Raw genomic sequence first — 7,703 nt, 5'->3', positions numbered from 1 at the left:
AGGATTAGCGCTAATAGCTAGTTAAGCAGCGCAGGAGCACTTCCTGTTGCCTCGGGCCCGAGCCGACCAATCAAACAACACCCACTGCCTCTTCATCTGTGTTCACTGCTGTTGGTGCTGCCTCAGGTCAGGTGACCGGGCAGCGTTGTTCCTCAGGTCAGGTGACCGGGCAGCGTTGTTCCTCAGGTCAGGTGACCGGAGAGGAAACATCATATCTCATATATTCAAGAGTCAGCTGTAGAAACATTTCTTATACCTACGTTCACATAAACACACAAGTATTAACCTGCAGGAGCCTCACGGGGAAGCTGTGTGTGTGTGTGTGTGTGTGTGTGTGTGTGTGTGTGTGTGTGTGTGTGTGTGTGTGTGTGTGTGTGTGTGTGTGTGTGTGTGAGAGGCTGTGTGTGTGTGTGTGTGTGTGTGTGTGTGTGTGTGTGTGTGTGTGTGTGTGTGTGTGTGTGTGTGTGTTAGTGTGTGTGTGTGTGTGTGTGTGTGTGTGTGTGTGTGTGTGTGTGTGTGTGTGTGTGTGTGTGTGTGTGTGTGTGTGGGTGTGTGTGTGTGTGAGTGTGTTAGCGTGTGTGTGTGTGTGTGTGTGTGTGTGTGTGTGTGTGTGTGTGTGTGAGAGGCTGTGTGAGCGTGTGTGTGTGTCTGTGAGTGTCTGTGTGTGTGAGAGTCTGTGTGTGTGTGCGTGTGTGTGTCTGTGTGTGTGTGTGAGTTTGTGTGTGTGTGTGTGTGTGTCTGTCTGTGTGAGTGTGTGTGTGTGTGTGTGTGTGTGTGTGTGTGTGTGTGTGTGTGTGTGGTGTGTGTGTGTGTGTGTGTGTGTGTGTGTGTGTGTGTGTGTGGTGTGTGTGTGTGTGTGTGTGTGTGTGTGTGTGAGAGGCTGTGTGTGTGTGTGTGTGTGTGTGTGTGTGTGTGTGTGTGTGTGTATGTGTGTGTGTGTGTGTGTGTGTGTGTGTCTGTCTGTCTGTGTGAGTGTGTGTGTGTCTCTGTGTGTGTGTGTGTGTGTGTGTGTGTGTGTGTGTGTGTGTGTGTGTGTGTGTGTGTGTGTGTGTGTGTGTGTGTGTGTGTGTGAGTGTGTGTGTCTGTGTGTGTGTGTGTGTGTGTGTGTGTGTGTGTGTGTGTGTGTGTGTGTGTGTGTTGTGTGTGTGTGTGTGTGTGTGAGAGTCTGTGTGTGTGTGTGTGTGTGTGTGTGTGTGTGTGTGTGGTGTGTGTGTGGTGTGTGTGTGTGTGTGTGTGTGTGTGTGTGTGTGTGTGTGTGTGTGTGTGTGTGTGTGTGTGTGAGAGTCTGTGTGTGTGTGTGTGAGAGGCTGTGTGTGTGTGTGAGAGAGGCTGTGTGTGTGTGTGAGAGTGTGTGTGTGTCTGTGTGTGGGTGTGTCTGTGTGTGTGTGTGTGTGTGTGTGTGTGTGTGTGTGTGTGTGTCTGTGTGTGTGTCTGACCGTGATGTGGGACGAGAGGCTCTAGTTCTCGCCTCTCGTCCGTCTCTCGTCCGCTTCTCGCGGGAGGCAATGGGCCAACGGGCCAATGGGCCCACGGGCCAACGGGCCAACGGGCCAACGGGCCAATGGGCCCACGGGCCAACGGGCCAACGGGCCCACGGGCCAACGGGCCAACGGGCCAACGGGCCCACGGGCCCACGGGCCAACGGGCCAACGGGCCCACGGGCCAACGGGCCAACGGGCCAACGGGCCCACGGGCCCACGGGCCAACGGGCCAATGGGCCATTGGGCCCACGGGCCAACGGGCCAATGGGCCCACGGGCCAACGGGCCAATGGGCCAATGGGCCCACGGGCCAATGGGCCAACGGGCCAACGGGCCAACGGGCCAACGGGCCCACGGGCCAACGGGCCAACGGGCCAATGGGCAGGCTGAACAAGGGGTCCATATTGTTAAAAGGCTGCTGAAAAAGGCAAGTGATGGTAAAAGTGACCCTTACCTGGCTCTGTTGAGTTACAGGGCCGCACCGCTGGAGTGTGGTGCATCCGCTGCTGAGCTCCTCATGTGTCGCAAGCTGCGCACCACGGTACCACACATTTCAAACTACACAACGACAAGAAGGTGCTGGATAATAAGAGAGTGAAGCTCAAGCTCAAGCAGAACATGAATTATGACAGAGTGACAAGGAGACTGGAACCTCTTCGGGAAGGGGATGTTGTGAGAAATGAGGGTCCTGATTCCTCAGTGGGTCCCAGGCCATTCACTGTGGAAACGGAGAACGGTCAAGTGCTTCGGAGAAACAGGAAGAGTCTGTTGAAGACTCAGGAGAACATTGAGGAAGTTGGTCAGGAGTCTGAAAAGGGACTCGAGGAGCCCCCAGACTTCTCCTTCCTCAGTAACTGAAGCACCAGGGACTCGAGGAGCCCCCAGACTTCTCCTTCTCCTTCCTCAGTAACTGAAGCACCTGGGACTCGAGGAGTCCCCAGACTTCTCCTTCCTCAGTAACTGAAGCACCAGGGACTCGAGGAGCCCCCAGACTTCTCCTTCCTCAGTAACTGAAGCACCAGGGACTTGAGGAGCCCCCAGACTTCTCCTTCTCCTTCCTCAGTAACTGAAGCACCTGGGACTCGAGGAGCCCCCAGACTTCTCCTTCCTCAGTAACTGAAGCACCAGGGACTCGAGGAGGCCCCAGACTTCTCCTTCTCCTTCCTCAGTAACTGAAGCACCAGGGACTCGAGGAGCCCCCAGACTTCTCCTTCCTCAGTAACTGAAGCACCAGGGACTCGAGGAGCCCCCAGACTTCTCCTTCCTCAGTAACTGAAGCACCAGGGACTCGAGGAGCCGCCAGACTTCTCCTTCCTCAGTAACTGAAGCACCAGGGACTCGAGGAGCCCCCAGACTTCTCCTTCCTCAGTAACTGAAGCACCAGGGACTTGAGGAGCCCCCAGACTTCTCCTTCCTCAGTAACTGAAGCACCAGGGACTCGAGGAGACCCCAGACTTCTCCTTCCTCAGTAACTGAAGCACCAGGGACTCGAGGAGCCCCCAGACTTCTCCTTCCTCAGTAACTGAAGCACCAGGGACTTGAGGAGCCCCCAGACTTCTCCTTCCTCAGTAACTGAAGCACCAGGGACTCGAGGAGCCCCCAGACTTCTCCTTCCTCAGTAACTGAAGCACCAGGGACCTGAGGAGACCCCAGACTTCTCCTTCCTCAGTAACTGAAGCACCAGGGACTCGAGGAGCCCCCAGACTTCTCCTTCCTCAGTAACTGAAGCACCAGGGACTCGAGGAGCCCCCAGACTTCTCCTTCTCCTTACTCAGTAACTGAAGCACCAGGGACTCGAGGAGGCCCCAGACTTCTCCTTCTCCTTCCTCAGTAACTGAAGCACCAGGGACTTGAGGAGCCCCCAGACTTCTCCTTCCTCAGTAACTGAAGCACCAGGGACTCGAGGAGCCCCCAGACTTCTCCTTCTCCTTCCTCAGTAACTGAAGCACCAGGGACTCGAGGAGGCCCCAGACTTCTCCTTCTCCTTCCTCAGTAACTGAAGCACCAGGGACTCGAGGAGCCCCCAGACTTCTCCTTCCTCAGTAACTGAAGCACCAGGGACTCGAGGAGACCCCAGACTTCTCCTTCCTCAGTAACTGAAGCACCAGGGACTCGAGGAGACCCCAGACTTCTCCTTCCTCAGTAACTGAAGCACCAGGGACTTGAGGAGCCCCCAGACTTCTCCTTCCTCAGTAACTGAAGCACCAGGGACTCGAGGAGACCCCAGACTTCTCCTTCCTCAGTAACTGAAGCACCAGGGACTCGAGGAGCCCCCAGACTTCTCCTTCCTCAGTAACTGAAGCACCAGGGACTTGAGGAGCCCCCAGACTTCTCCTTCCTCAGTAACTGAAGCACCAGGGACTTGAGGAGCCCCCAGACTTCTCCTTCCTCAGTAACTGAAGCACCAGGGACTCGAGGAGCCCCCAGACTTCTCCTTCTCCTTACTCAGTAACTGAAGCACCAGGGACTCGAGGAGCCCCCAGACTTCTCCTTCCTCAGTAACTGAAGCACCAGGGACTTGAGGAGCCCCCAGACTTCTCCTTCCTCAGTAACTGAAGCACCAAGGACTCGAGGAGGCCCCAGACTTCTCCTTCTCCTTCCTCAGTAACTGAAGCACCAAGGACTCGAGGAGCCCCCAGACTTCTCCTTCCTCAGTAACTGAAGCACCAGGGACTCGAGGAGCCCCCAGACTTCTCCTTCCTCAGTAACTGAAGCACCAGGGACTCGAGGAGCCCCAGACTTCTCCTTCCTCAGTAACTGAAGCACCAGGGACTTGAGGAGCCCCCAGACTTCTCCTTCCTCAGTAACTGAAGCACCAAGGACTCGAGGAGGCCCCAGACTTCTCCTTCTCCTTCCTCAGTAACTGAAGCACCAAGGACTCGAGGAGCCCCAGACTTCTCCTTCCTCAGTAACTGAAGCACCAGGGACTCGAGGAGCCCCCAGACTTCTCCTTCTCCTTCCTCAGTAACTGAAGCACCAAGGACTCGAGGAGGCCCCAGACTTCTCCTTCTCCTTCCTCAGTAACTGAAGCACCAGGGACTCGAGGAGCCCCCAGACTTCTCCTTCCTCAGTAACTGAAGCACCAGGGACTCGAGGAGCCCCCAGACTTCTCCTTCTCCTTCCTCAGTAACTGAAGCACCAGGGACTCGAGGATCCCCCAGACTTCTCCTTCCTCAGTAACTGAAGCACCAGGGACTCGAGGAGGCCCCAGACTTCTCCTTCTCCTTCCTCAGTAACTGAAGCACCAGGGACTTGAGGAGCCCCCAGACTTCTCCTTCTCCTTCCTCAGTAACTGAAGCACCAGGGACTCGAGGAGCCCCCAGACTTCTCCTTCCTCAGTAACTGAAGCACCAGGGACTCGAGGAGACCCCAGACTTCTCCTTCCTCAGTAACTGAATCACCAGGGACTCGAGGAGACCCCAGACTTCTCCTTCCTCAGTAACTGAAGCACCAGGGACTCGAGGAGACCCCAGACTTCTCCTTCTCCTTCCTCAGTAACTGAAGCACCAGGGACTCGAGGAGCCCCCAGACTTCTCCTTCTCCTTCCTCAGTAACTGAAGCACCAGGGACTCGAGGAGACCCCAGACTTCTCCTTCTCCTTCCTCAGTAACTGAAGCACCAAGGACTCGAGGAGGCCCCAGACTTCTCCTTCTCCTTCCTCAGTAACTGAAGCACCAGGGACTTGAGGAGACCCCAGACTTCTCCTTCCTCAGTAACTGAAGCACCAGGGACTCGAGGAGACCCCAGACTTCTCCTTCCTCAGTAACTGAAGCACCAGGGACTCGAGGAGACCCAGACTTCTCCTTCCTCAGTAACTGAAGCACCAGGGACTCGAGGAGCCCCCAGACTTCTCCTTCTCCTTCCTCAGTAACTGAAGCACCAGGGACTCGAGGAGGCCCCAGACTTCTCCTTCCTCAGTAACTGAAGCTCCAGGGACTCGAGGAGACCCCAGACTTCTCCTTCCTCAGTAACTGAATCACCAGGGACTCGAGGAGCCCCCAGACTTCTCCTTCCTCAGTAACTGAAGCACCAGGGACTTGAGGAGCCCCCAGACTTCTCCTTCCTCAGTAACTGAAGCACCAGGGACCTGAGGAGACCCCAGACTTCTCCTTCCTCAGTAACTGAAGCACCAGGGACTCGAGGAGCCCCCAGACTTCTCCTTCCTCAGTAACTGAAGCACCAGGGACTCGAGGAGCCCCCAGACTTCTCCTTCCTCAGTAACTGAAGCACCAGGGACTTGAGGAGCCCCCAGACTTCTCCTTCCTCAGTAACTGAAGCACCAAGGACTCGAGGAGCCCCCAGACTTCTCCTTCCTCAGTAACTGAAGCACCAGGGACTCGAGGAGCCCCCAGACTTCTCCTTCCTCAGTAACTGAAGCACCAGGGACTCGAGGAGCCCCCAGACTTCTCCTTCCTCAGTAACTGAAGCACCAGGGACTCGAGGAGACCCAGACTTCTCCTTCCTCAGTAACTGAAGCACCAGGGACTCGAGGAGACCCCAGACTTCTCCTTCCTCAGTAACTGAAGCACCAGGGACTCGAGGAGCCCCCAGACTTCTCCTTCCTCAGTAACTGAAGCACCAGGGACTCGAGGAGCCCCCAGACTTCTCCTTCCTCAGTAACTGAAGCACCAGGGACTCGAGGAGCCCCCAGACTTCTCCTTCTCCTTCCTCAGTAACTGAAGCACCAGGGACTTGAGGAGCCCCCAGACTTCTCCTTCCTCAGTAACTGAAGCACCAGGGACTCGAGGAGCCCCCAGACTTCTCCTTCCTCAGTAACTGAAGCACCAGGGACTCGAGGAGCCCCCAGACTTCTCCTTCCTCAGTAACTGAAGCACCAGGGACTCGAGGAGCCCCCAGACTTCTCCTTCTCCTTCCTCAGTAACTGAAGCACCAGGGACTTGAGGAGACCCAGACTTCTCCTTCCTCAGTAACTGAAGCACCAGGTCTGAGAGAACCACCTGACAGACTCATCGAACAATAAGCTGTTGACATGCAGTTATAAGTGACTTGAAGAAAAGAGCATGGTTGGCATTTATTTGATATTTGTGTCATAAGTTTAGTTAACAATATATATTTTATTTAGAGTAAATAGCAAGTTAAAAACTGCTATACTTTCTTTTCAGTATGGTTAGACATTTTGAATGTTTAAAATGTTTACATTTGAAGACTGTATGTTCCAGAAGCTTTATAATTAAGAAATGTGTTATACTGACCTGTTTGGAAAGGGGATGTAATGATTGGTGTTTATGCTTAGTTACAAGGCATACATGTTACCACTAGGCGGCAGTATAACATCTATGGACATAGATGTTAGCAGAACAAGATGTGAAGGTACTGCATGTTGGCTAGTAAAGCTCGTCTAAAGATCCAAGAAGATGTCTTATTTATTACATTGCATTTGTAGCCAATAAGAACATTAGTGATAAAAGTCATTGATAAATAAAGCGGTGAAATAGGAGCTGCTTTCAGAGTCTTTATTGGTTCGTCTTAAACAATGTGGTCTCCTGCTTTATACACAATCACATATCAACAGATTGATCAAGACATCGGATTCTCAACTAACTCATAAATAAATAAAACAGAAATCTGCGTCACAGCTCACTCTAACAGGAAGTGACATCACACGGCTCACTAACAGGAAGTGACATCACACAGCTCACTAACAGGAAGTGACATCACACAGCTCACTAACAGGAAGTGACACAGCTCATTCTAACAAGAAGTGACATCGTGAATTAAAGTTCACCTGCTAACGAATTCCCCTGCTAACGAGTTCACCTGCTAACGAGTTCCCCTGCTAACGAGTTCCCCTGCTAACGAGTTCACCTGCTAACGAGTTCCCCTGCTAACGAGTTCCCCTGCTAACGAATTCACCTGCTAACGAGTTCACCTGCTAACGAGTTCACCTGCTAACGAGATCACCTGCTAACGAGTTCACCTGCTAACGAGATCACCTGCTAACGAGTTCCCCTGCTAACGAATTCACCTGCTAACGAGTTCCCCTGCTAACGAGTTCCCCTGCTAACGAGATCACCTGCTAATGAGATCACCTGCTAACGAGATCACCTGCTAACGAGATCACCTGCTAACGAGATCACCTGCTAACGAGTTCCCCTGCTAACGAGATCACCTGCTAACGAGATCACCTGCTAACGAGTTCACCTGCTAACGAGATCACCTGCTAACGATATCACCTGCTAACGAGTTCACCTGCTAACGAGAT

This window comes from Pseudochaenichthys georgianus, unplaced genomic scaffold (genome assembly GCF_902827115.2).
Source record: "Pseudochaenichthys georgianus unplaced genomic scaffold, fPseGeo1.2 scaffold_722_arrow_ctg1, whole genome shotgun sequence".
NCBI lineage: Eukaryota > Metazoa > Chordata > Actinopteri > Perciformes > Channichthyidae > Pseudochaenichthys > Pseudochaenichthys georgianus.
This window is presented reverse-complemented; position numbering follows the sequence as displayed.